Raw genomic sequence first — 12,460 nt, forward strand, 5'->3', positions numbered from 1 at the left:
CTGGCTGGCATCGAGATCTATACATCTGGAGATCGACAAGATACGTATCTTGTTTCACCTTAATTTATCAGAGCAGGTAAGCTAGCTGAGTCAGCAGGAAGTTTACTGTTGCATGCACGTTGTGTAGCTCGATCGAGTCCACGACGTGCAATACGTGTTTTGCGTGCGCGATTCCCGCTGTGAAAGTCAAATTTGTTAGCTTCAGTCAGTCGGTCAGTACACATGCGTGCACGTTGAATTCAAGAACACACATACGGAAGGACCAAGACCATGCATCTGTAGAGAGCATCTACGGCTGCAACCTGCAAATCTAGTTCTTCAAATATCCACGGATGCGATCGGTTACGTCCGCGGACATCAACCGGTCTCCTCTTAGATTTTCACTTAAACAGTTATGTCTTTTTTTCCTATGCGTCCGATCACATGTATGTGATGGATAGAGGCAAAGTGAGAAAAAGAAAATAAAAATTAAACAAATCAAAAAAGAATGAAATCCTATGTGACGGGAACCATTGACAGACACGTCTGGACGCTTCTCATACTTCCGGGTGGTTAACTAGGCGCCAACAAGAGTGTAGTCAGGGGACACAAGTTGATCAACGGTGATTAACTAGTATTCCCTCAGTTTTAAAATTCTTTTTTTAGATTTGTCTAGAAATAAATGTATCTAAATACTAATATATTAATAGATAAATTCGTATATAGATAAATCAAATACAAGAATTTTGGAAGGAAGGGAGTAATAGTAAGAGAGTAATTAGTTGAAAAGGAGAGCTACCGATCAAGTGGGCGTTTATTATTGTATGTGAGCGCACCGTACAAGATGGGTTGACTCTTGAAAAACACCAGCACATGCATGCATGCAACTGTACGGCGGCTGGCTGGCTACGTCTCCATTGGTGTGAGTGCTGAAAAGTCAGGCTCCGTCGCTTAACCTATTACTATTATTAATAATAATAATATTATTATTATTGTTGTTGTTGATGTTTTTATTAGTTGTTGACGGCATCAAGTTGCGTCTCTCTGTCCTCCGCCGTCGAGCCTATCTCTGGGCTGCTGAACCACTTATACTAGATAAGCTATATATATTTGAATGGGACTGCACGTCGTTGGAAGCACAGGCCGTGCAGGTATGTGATCGATTCGATCGGAGTGCAAGATTAAGAAGATGGTAGTTAAAAAGGTTGCACAGCTTAGTTGTCCAATAATGAGTTAGAATTGTTTTTTATTTTTTTAATATGGCCGGTGGTTTCCGGCGAGATGCAACGGTGCCTGCAACTGACTCCAACAGCCGTACAAGTAGTAGTACCAACTGCCTGTCCTTCTCGTCCGGTAGACCGGTAGCCGTACACGTACGTACACCGATCGCTTTGCACCAACCTGCTGTTGGTTAGCAGGAGCAAGTAACAAGTTGGTCAATGAGCTTCTGGCGTGTAATTAAGCTTGTTTACTTCTCCAGTAAGTAAGCATGTCGAGACAAATTTACACCGTAATCCGATGTAGATAGAAATACATGGATACGTACGGTCAGACTTTACGTTAATTTTACCGACGACGACGTACGATATGCAGCCAGTGTTTATTGAAAGCTAAGTAGTATGGTTTTGTTTTATAGGTAGCTCATGTGTCTTATATGATGTGTCCCATTTGATTTAGTTTGTCAGGGCTGGAAGCACGTACATGGCTCCACAAGTCTCTCCGTCTTACGCATGCAAAGAGTAAGCGTACGGTGGCTGCTACGGAAGCGTACGGTTCCATTGTAATGTTCTGACCTGGAAGGTGGGTGATCAGTAGCTGGCATCGAGATACGGCATGACAGTTGCATTTTGTCCTAAGCAAGTCTAGAGAGTTGACATTACTTAGCGTCCGCCGTAGATGACCAAGAGTACGGATTGGTCACGTACGGTGGTTGACACGCTCTACTCGAACGGTAGAGGCTATCCGCGAACCACTCTCGGATTTACCTGGACTTTTACCGTGCATGCCAAGAGTTGACTACAGCAGTAGTACTCCCTCTGTTCCTATATATAAGTCTTTTTTAAGGATGTAACTAGGAGACTATATACTCCCTCCGTTCCTAAATATAAGACATTTTAGAGATTGTACTATAAACTACATACGGATGTACATAGACATATTTTAGAGTATAGATTCACTCATTTTGTTCCGAATGTAGTCTTCTAGTGAAATACCTAGTCTTATATTTTGGAACGGAGGGAGTACATAGCAAAATGAGTGAACCCACACTCTCAAGTGTGTCTATATACATTTGTATGTAGTTCTTAGTAAAACATTTAAAAAGATTTATATTTAGGAACGGAGCGAGTAGTTGCATACAGGAGGCGTATATATTTCGATGCGTGCTTTTTTTACGAGAAAAAAACATTCAATCTATTCATCAACTGTTAAGATAGTACATACAACATCAAAAGGAGAAAATACATTTAGGTTCATAGTCCACCTAGCAATTACTACAAACATTGAAGTGAGCCAAAGACACGTCGTCGTTGTCGTCGCCCCTCCGTCATCGAAACCGAAAAAACCTTTTTGTAATAGATAGTCAAAAAGTCGTCTTGCTAAGACCTCATAGGACCAGCGAACCAGAACATCAACCGCCGCAGATGTAAAGAAAAGATAGATCGGAAGTATTCAATCTATAGACACATAAAATCAGACGAATGAAAACCGGATCCACATGGATCCATCAAAGACAAACGCCGATCGATTCCTATGACTATGAGATCCGTGTATTGTTTGCTTAGGTACTAACTCAACATTGACAAACGTTGGTGAAAACGAGTGTTGTGCTAGCTTGTTGTCATACGTGGATCCTAGCTGTGCACGCATGCATCACCAGTGCTCCAAAGTCCAAGTTCCGTATTAGCTGCCAGGCAAGTTCTAGCAAGCGACGGTAGTATGTACATGCGTTTCAAACAATACTCCCTCCGTTCCTAAATATAAGTCTTTCTAAAGGTTTCACTAATGAACTACATACGGATGTATATAGACATACTTAAGAGTATAGTTCACTCATTTTGCTCCGTACCTAGACACCTAGTGAAATATCTTAAAAGACTTATATTTAGATACGGAGGGAGTATTACATATGCCAAATTGACCAAAGGAAGTTAATTATTGACAGGTATCCATGCATGCATGTTTGTGGAAACGATCGGTCACTGGGGTTTTCAAATGGAGTGACGTCTGCCTTATCTAAAGGTCACTTTCACGGAAAAGAGGACAAAGTTGTGTCTTTGCTAAAGCAAACTTAAACTATGGCATGACATGAGGTTTAGCTAATTAAGAGCATCTACAACCGTAACTATGGTTTGAGTTGGTTTGTGCTCGAGTGACTACAAGCAGGTATATATTTATAGGCGAGGGGCAGCTTTGGGTTGGCATATGCTTCTTGAGGTTCCTTTGTCTCTTTAACCCGTTTTCCTTCATATGCTCAAATTAATGCACACCGTTTGTTATATGTTTGACGTTTATCTGTTCCTTAATTAATCGTAGCACTAGATTAGTTAAGCAGTTGTTGCAACAACCGCACATATGGCTCTGTTCAACTTATCATGGCTGCCGAACTACTTATATGATTTCGAGTTTATTCGACCGGGCAGTAAAATTTGCAGGCTGAGATATTCCTAAATCGTACTTCATCCTACGATTAACTACAAATTAAGAGTTCTTTTTGCAAATACGTAGTACAGATTAAGAGTTGACAGTGCAGAGCTCCAGCTCGCTGCAGAGGTAGCTAGAGCAATTTGTTGGCAGTCTGGAGTTTCAGCTCGCTGCATTAGAGCATCTTCAATAGACCACTTCAAAATTGATCTTTAACAACGCGTATAGAGGGCACCGTAAACCATTAGAGCATCTTCAACAGACCACTTCAAAATTGATCTTTAACAACGCGTATAGAGGGCACCGTAAACCGTTTTTAGGTAAAAAAGTTGCACGTGGACAAAGTAGACATCGTAAATAAAACCTTATCCCACTATAGTTCTTTTTTCTCTTTTCTTTCTTATTTCCTCCTGTCCCCTTGCCGCCACCTCCTCCCGGCGCCGCCCGTTCCCTGCCACGTGTGCCCCGACCGCCCCACCCCTCCCTGTCCCGACCTCCCGCCCCGACCGCATACTCCCTGACACGCCCCCATCCCCGATTGAGCCCGACACTTCCCGCTACCGCGCACGCGTTCACCGACGTGGCCGCGTGAGCTCCCCCCCCCCCCCCCCTCTTTCTTTGGTGCTGCCCCACCATGATTCGGGCCGCCGGTGGCCTGTCCCGCCCTGCCCGTGGACGGAGTGGATGTCGAGCCGGTCGCAATTCGGACCGGCGGCGGCTTCCTACGTGCATCGACGGATTCGGTGAGTTCCGGGTAGATTTTGGATACTTCGACGAGGTTTGAATGGTATGGGTTTAACTATATACTGTCTTTAAAACTATATATATAATTTTTTACGGATGGATATACAATGCTCTTTAAAAAGTTTAAGGGCTGAACGAGTTACGGATCTGCTAGGCATCATTTTTTCGACCAAAACTATAAGCATATTTTTTTTGATGGATTTGATCAATCATTTTAAGGGGTCTGCTAGAAAAGGTCTTACGTGGCTGTACCTCTCCCAGCCTATAAATTTGTGTAACTGAAAACCGTGCAATATGAGTTGACTGTGGAGAAATGTTAATTAGCATGTTGCACTTGCACATGCAGGAGCTAGGTAGCAGTAATATTCTGTGGGGCTAGCAATCAAGATCTAGCTTGCGGCCAGCTGATGGTGCATCTAGTTTAAGGCTTATTATGCATGACAGCGCTAATTAAGCGAGGATCATGCAATTCACGTAGGAAACCTATAGCTGGCCTTCTTTCATGGAACTTATTTGCTAGTTTCCGTGTTTTCTGAAGTGAGGATTGCTTGCAAGTAAGGGCGACTGCTGTCAGCTTGGCTGGCAATGACATGAGAAATTTCGTTGAGCTTATCAGGGTTGCCCATGTTCTTACGTATGATAAGCTTCTATTATATATGGTTGAGAGATAATTACCAAGTTCATGGATGTCGCATGCATATATGCAAGTGTGTAGTACAAACACGACCTGGCACAAACACGACGCTGTTATGTGCCTGGGTGAAGGCAAGAGAGTAAGTACGGATCAGCGTTGTGTTGGTACCTCGTCATCGACCCTTGAGCAAACTGGATCCATTCTTGCTTATAGTAGGTACTAGCTAGCTGGCATCGAGATCTACACATCTGGAGATCGACAAGATACGTACTCCCTCCGTTTTAAAATTTTTGTTTCAGCTTTTTCTAGAAATGAATATATCTAAAGGATACTAAAATGCGACTAGATACATTTATATTTAGACAAATGACAATTTATCAGAGCAGGAAAGCTAGCTGAGTCAGCAGGAAGTTTAGTGTTGCATGCACGTTGTGTAGCTCGATCGAGTCCACGACGTGCAATACGTGTTTTGCGTGCGCGATTCCCGCTGTGAAAGTCAAATTTGTTAGCTTCAGTCAGTCTCGTCGGTCAGTGCACATGCGTGCACGTTGAATTCAACAACACACACATACGGAGTACGTAATGACCAGACCCGCGGATGCGATTTGCTCACGGGCGGTTAACTAGGCGCCAACAAGAGTGTAGCCAGGGGACACAAGTTGAGCAGCGGTGTTTAACAGGTAGTAGTAAGAGAGTAATTAGTTGAAAAGGAGAGCTACCGATCAAGTGGGCCTTTATTATTGTATGTGAGCTCACCGTACTGTACAAGAGTTGACTCTTGAAAAACACCAGCACATGCAAATGCAACTGTACGGCGGCTGGCTGGCTACGTCTCCATTGGTGTGAGTGGTCAGAAGTCCGGCTCCGTCGCTTAACCTATTACTAGTGTTTATTATTATTATTTTCATTAGTTGTTGGCGGCATCAAGTTGCGTCTCTCTCTGTCCTCCGCCGTCGAGCCTATCTCTGGGCTGCTGAACCGCTTATATGAGATAAGCTATATATTTGAATGGGACTGCACGTTCGTTGCAAGTACACGCCGTGCAGAGAGTTGACCCTCTGTAAGTGATCGATTCGATCGGGGTGCAAGATTAAGAAGATGGTAGTTAAAGAGGTTGCACATGCAAAGAGTATGGCCGGTGGCGTCTTCACGGCTTAATTGTCAATTTATGAGTTTGATTTTTTTTCTCATCATTTGCTGCGATCGTTAAGCAAAGTTAAAGTACTGATCCCTGGAAAGGAAAAGAAAAGAAAAAGTAGGAGTGCTCCGGCGAGATGCAACGGTACCTGCAACTGACTCCAACAGCCGTACAAGTAGTAGCACCAACTGCCTGTCCTTCGTACGGTAGACGTATACACGTACCCGATCGATCGCTTTGTAACAAGTTGGTCAATGAGTATGAGCCCCCGCAAAGGAATATATATATATATATATATATATATATATATATATATATATATATTAGCTTCCGGCTTGTAATTAAGCTTGTTTACTTCTCCAGCAAGTAAGCATGTCGAGAAAGATTTACACCGTAATCCGATATAGATAGAAATACAGTACATGGATACGTACAGTCAGACTTTAGGTTAATTTTACCGACGACGACGATATGCAGCCAGTGTTTATTAAAAGCTACTCCCTCCGTAAACAAATATAAGAGCGTTTAGATCACTAAAGTAGTGATCTAAACACTCTTATATTTCTTTACAGAGGGAGTACTATATATGATTTTGTCTTATATATGTACCTCATGTGTCTTACTATATGCGATCAGGAAAGAAAACAGGGGATGAAAATGATGAGTCGCATTTGATTTAGTTTGTCAGGGCTGTGGCTCCACAAGTCAAGCTGTCTTACGCATGCAAAGAGTAAGCGTACGGTGGCTGCTACGGAAGCGTACGGTTCCATTGTAATGTTCTGATCTGGAAGGTGGGTGATCAGTAGCTGGCATCGAGATACGGCATGACAGTTGCATTTTGTCCTAAGCAAGTCCCAAGGGTTAGAGGCTACCCGCGAACCACTCCTGGATTTACCTGCACTTTTTAATTACCGCGAACTACATACATTTATTTGGTCAGTATGTAGTCTTCTAGTGGAATTTTTAAAAAAGACTTACATTTAATACCGAAGGGACTACTTCTCTTCGTGTTTTTTTTCCTCAAGAAAAAGGTGCTAACTCAACATTGACACACGTTGATGAAAACGATTGTTGTGCTACCTTGTTGTCATACGTCGATCCTGACTGTGCACGCATGCATCACCAGTGCTCCGAAGTCCAAGTTCCATATTAGCTGCCAGGCAAGTTCTAGGAAGGGACAGTAGTAACTATATACGTTATCGTTAATTTCGTAATATCAATTAATCATTTTCTTTGACTGATAGGGTTTGGACGAATTTCGTCAATATGGTTCTTGGTCTAAATAAAAGAGTTGCGATTTACGCACTTCAAAATAAATAGTACTCCCTCCGTTCCTAAATATAAGTCTTTTTAGAGATTTCACTAGAGGGCTACGTACAGAGTAAAATGAGTGAATCTATAATATAAAGTATGTCCATATACATCCGTATGTAGTCTCTCTAGAGGAACCTCTTAAAAGACTTATATTTAGGAACGGAGGGAGTACTAGCTAGTTCCGCGCATCTCTAATTGATTTAAATTTTCATCAACATATCATTACCATGCTTGCTTATCAGTTTGATTGAACTCTATTCTTGTAAAGTGTATGTACCAGAAAGAAGGCACTGTTTTATGTGCATACTACGTATGCGAGTTCATTCACCACTCGACCTCTGAGCGGGTCTTCTATGAGAAACAATTTCGAGTACGTAAATAATATTCACAATTATGTTGAGTTTTATTCATATATATGCATGTATTGACCCCCTTCTTTAAATTAGATCTACGAGATGCGGGATCAACTTCTACCATATGATCGCATACGAGTAATTCAAGAGGAATTGGTGGGATTCTTCGTTGACCACATCATACCTAAAGACGGAGAATGCCATGTGGATTTGTCATTGGATCTTTATTGGATAATGTTTGGGGTTAATTGTAAAAGATGTTATATTGTATATATGTAATAACGTCGGATAGATATACGAAAACTTGTTGTTCGACCAAGCATGGAGAAACAGAGGACACCTCTCTATTAGCTAGCTAACACAATATGAAACCACTAAATTAACGCTCCACCGCCCCCCCCCTCCCCCCACTCAAAAAAAACCCAGCTCCGGCCAGATGCTGACGCGTGGATGTCATGTTGTCCCGATTGATGTGACCAACCGAGACTAAAGTGTTGGGGAACGTCGCATGGGAAACAAAAATTTTCCTACGCGCACGAAGACCTATCATGGTGATGTCCATCTACGAGAGGGGATGAGTGATCTACGTACCCTTGTAGACCGTACAGCAGAAGCGTTAGAGAACGCGGTTGATGTAGTGGAACGTCCTCACGTCCCTCGATCCGCCCCGCGAACAATCCCGCGACCAGTCCCACGATCTAGTACCGAACGGACGGCACCTCCGCGTTCAGCACACGTACAACTCGACGATGATCTCGGCCTTCTTGATCCAACAAGAGAGACAGAGAGGTAGAAGAGTTCTCTGGCAGCGTGACGGTGCTCCGGAGGTTGGTGATGACCTTGTCCTAGCAGGGCTCCGACCGAGCTACGCAGAAATGCGATCTAGAGGAAAAAAGGTGGAAGTATGTGGTCGGGCTGCCGTGGAAAAGTCATCTCAAATCAGCCCCAATACCTCCGTATATATAGGTGGGAGGGAGGGGACCTTGCCTTGGGGCTCTCGGCCGAGCCAAGGGGGGAAGGCTCCCCCCCCCCCCAAACCGAGTTGGACTTGGTTTGGTGGGTGGGAGTCCTTCCCTTCCTTCCCACCTCCCTTTTTTTTCTTTCTCTTTGATTTTCTTTTGTATGGCGCATAGGGCCCTTTTGGACTGTCCCACCAGCCCACTAAGGGCTGGTGCGCCACCCTCATGGCCTATGGGCTTCCCCGGGGTGGGTTGCCCCCCCCCCCCCGGTGAACTCCCGGAACCCATTCGTCATTCCCGGTACATTTCCGGTAACTCCGAAAACCTTCCGGTAATCAAATGAGGTCATCCTATATATCAATCTTCGTTTCCGGACCATTCCGGAAACCCTCGTGACGTCCGTGATCTCATCCGGGACTCCGAACAACATTCGGTAACCAACCATATAACTCAAATACGCATAAAACAACGTCGAACCTTAAGTGTGCAGACCCTGCGGGTTCGAGAACTATGTAGACATGACCCGAGAGACTCCTCGGTCAATATCCAATAGCGGGACCTGGATGCCCATATTGGATCCTACATATTCTACGAAGATCTTATCGTTTGAACCTCAATGCCAAGAATTCATATAATCCCGTATGTCATTCCCTTTGTCCTTTAGTATATTACTTTCCCGAGATTCGATCGTCAGTATCCGTATACCTATTTCAATCTCGTTTACCGGCAAGTCTCTTTACTCGTTCCGTAATACAAGATCCCGCAACTTATACTAAGTTACATTGCTTGCAAGGCTTGTGTGTGATGTTGTATTACCGAGTGGGCCCCGAGATACCTCTCCGTCACACGGAGTGACAAATCCCAGTCTTGATCCATACTAACTCAACTAACACCTTCGGAGATACCTGTAGAGCATCTTTATAGTCACTCAGTTACGTTGCGACGTTTGATACACACAAAGCATTCCTCCGGTGTCAGTGAGTTATATGATCTCATGGTCATAGGAATAAATACTTGACACGCAGAAAACAGTAGCAACAAAATGACACGATCAACATGCTACGTCTATTAGTTTGGGTCTAGTCCATCACGTGATTCTCCTAATGACGTGATCCAGTTATCAAGCAACAACACCTTGTTCATAATCAGAAGACACTGACTATCTTTGATCAACTGGCTAGCCAACTAGAGGCTTGCTCGGGACGGTGTTTTGTCTACGTATCCACACATGTAAATGAGTCTTCATTCAATACAATTATAGCATGGATAATAAACGATTATCTTGATACATGAATTATAATAATAACTATATTTATTATTGCCTCTAGGGCATAATTCCAACAGTCTCCCACTTGCACTAGAGTCAATAATCTATCCCTCACATCATCATGTGAATTACATTGTAATAAATCTAACACCCATACAGTTCTGGTGTTGATCATGCTTTGGCCGTGGAAGAGGTTTAGTCAGCGGGTCTGCTACATTCAGATCCGTGTGCACTTTGCATATATTTACGTCCTCTCCCTCGACGTAGTCGCGGATGAGGTTGAAGCGTCGTTTGATGTGTCTGGACTTCTTGTGAAACCGTGGTTCCTTTGCTAAGGCAATGGCACCCGTGTTATCACAGAACAAGGTTATTGGATTCAGTGCACTTGGCACCACTCCAAGATCCGTCATGAACTGCTTCATCCAGACACCCTCCTTAGCCGCCTCCGAGGCAGCCATGTACCCCGCTTCACATGTAGAATCTGCTACGACGCTTTGCTTGGAACTACACCAGCTTACCGCACCCCCATTAAGAATAAATATGTATCCGGTTTGCGACTTAGAGTCGTCCGGATCTGTGTCAAAGCTTGCATCGACGTAACCTTTTACGGTGAGCTCTTCGTCACCTCCATACACGAGAAACATCTCCTTAGTCCTTTTCAGGTACTTCAGGATATTCTTGACCGCTGTCCAGTGATCCACTCCTGGATTACTCTGGAACCTACCTGCCATACTTATGGCTAGGCTAACATCCGGTCTAGTGCACAGCATCGCATACATGATAGAACCTATGGCTGAAGCATAGGGGACGGAGCGCATATGCTCTCTATCTTCATCAGTTGCTGGGCACTGAGTCTTACTCAATTTCGTACCTTGTAGAACTGGCAAGAACCCTTTCTTGGACTGCTCCATTTTGAACCTCTTCAAAACTTTATCAAGGTATGTGCTTTGTGAAAGTCCTATCAGGCGTTTTGATCTATCCCTATAGATCTTAATGCCTAGAATGTAAGCAGCTTCTCCTAGGTCCTTCATAGAGAAACTTTTATTCAAGTAACCTTTTATGCTCTCCAAAAACTCTACGTTGTTTCCAATCAGCAATATGTCATCCACATATAATATTAGAAATGCCACAGAGCTCCCACTCACTTTCTTGTAAATACAAGATTCTCCAACCACTTGTATAAACCCAAATGCTTTGATCACCTCATCAAAGCGTTTGTTCCAACTCCGAGATGCTTGCACCAGTCCATAAATGGATCGCTGGAGCTTGCACACCTTGTTAGCATTCTTAGGATCGACAAAACCTTCGGGTTGTATCATATACAACTCTTCCTTAAGGAAACCGTTAAGGAACGCCGTTTTGACATCCATTTGCCAGATTTCATAATCGAAAAATGCAGCTATTGCTAACATGATTCTGACGAACTTAAGCATCTCTACGGGTGAGAAAGTCTCATCGTAGTCAACTCCTTGAACTTGTGAAAAACCCTTTGCCACAAGTCGAGCTTTATAAACGGTCACATTTCCGTCAGCGTCCATCTTCCTCTTAAAGATCCATTTGTTCTGAATGGCCTTGCGGCCCTCAGGTAGTACCTCCAAAGTCCACACTTTGTTCTCATACATGGATCCTATCTCGGATTTCATGGCCTCTAGCCATTTGTTGGAATCTGGGCCCACCATTGCTTCTTCATAATTTGCAGGTTCATTGTTGTCTAACAACATGATTGATAAGACGGGATTACCGTACCACTCTGGAGTAGCACGTGGTCTCGTCGACCTGCGTGGTTCGACAGAAACTTGAACTGGAGTTTCATGATCATCATCATTAACTTCCTCCTCAACCGGCGTCGCAATGACAGAGGTTTCCCCTTGCCCTGCGCCACCATCTAGAGGGATGAGAGGTTCGACAACCTCGTCAAGTTCTATATTACTCCCACTCAATTCTCTCGAGAGAAACTCCTTCTCGAGAAAAGCTCCGTTTTTAGCAACAAACACTTTGCCCTCGGATTTGAGATAGAAGGTGTACCCAACTGTCTCTTTTGGGTAACCTATGAAGACGCACTTTTCCGCTTTGGGTTCCAGCTTTTCAGGCTGAAGCTTTTTGACATAAGCATCACATCCCCAAACTTCAAGAAACCACAACTTTGGCCTTTTACCATACCACAATTCGTATGGTGTCGTCTCAACGGATTTTGATGGTGCCCTATTTAAAGTGAATGCAGCTGTTTCTAATGCATAACCCCAAAACGATAACGGCAAATCAGTAAGAGACATCATAGATCGCACCATCTCTAATAGAGTACGATTACGACGTTCGGACACACCATTACGCTGCGGTGTTCCAGGCGGTGTTAACTGTGAAACAATTCCACATTGTCTTAAGTGAGTACCAAACTCGAAACTCAGATATTCACCCCCACGATCAGACCGT

Source organism: Hordeum vulgare, chromosome 6H (genome assembly GCF_904849725.1).
Source record: "Hordeum vulgare subsp. vulgare chromosome 6H, MorexV3_pseudomolecules_assembly, whole genome shotgun sequence".
In the NCBI taxonomy this organism is placed as follows: Eukaryota; Viridiplantae; Streptophyta; class Magnoliopsida; order Poales; family Poaceae; genus Hordeum; species Hordeum vulgare.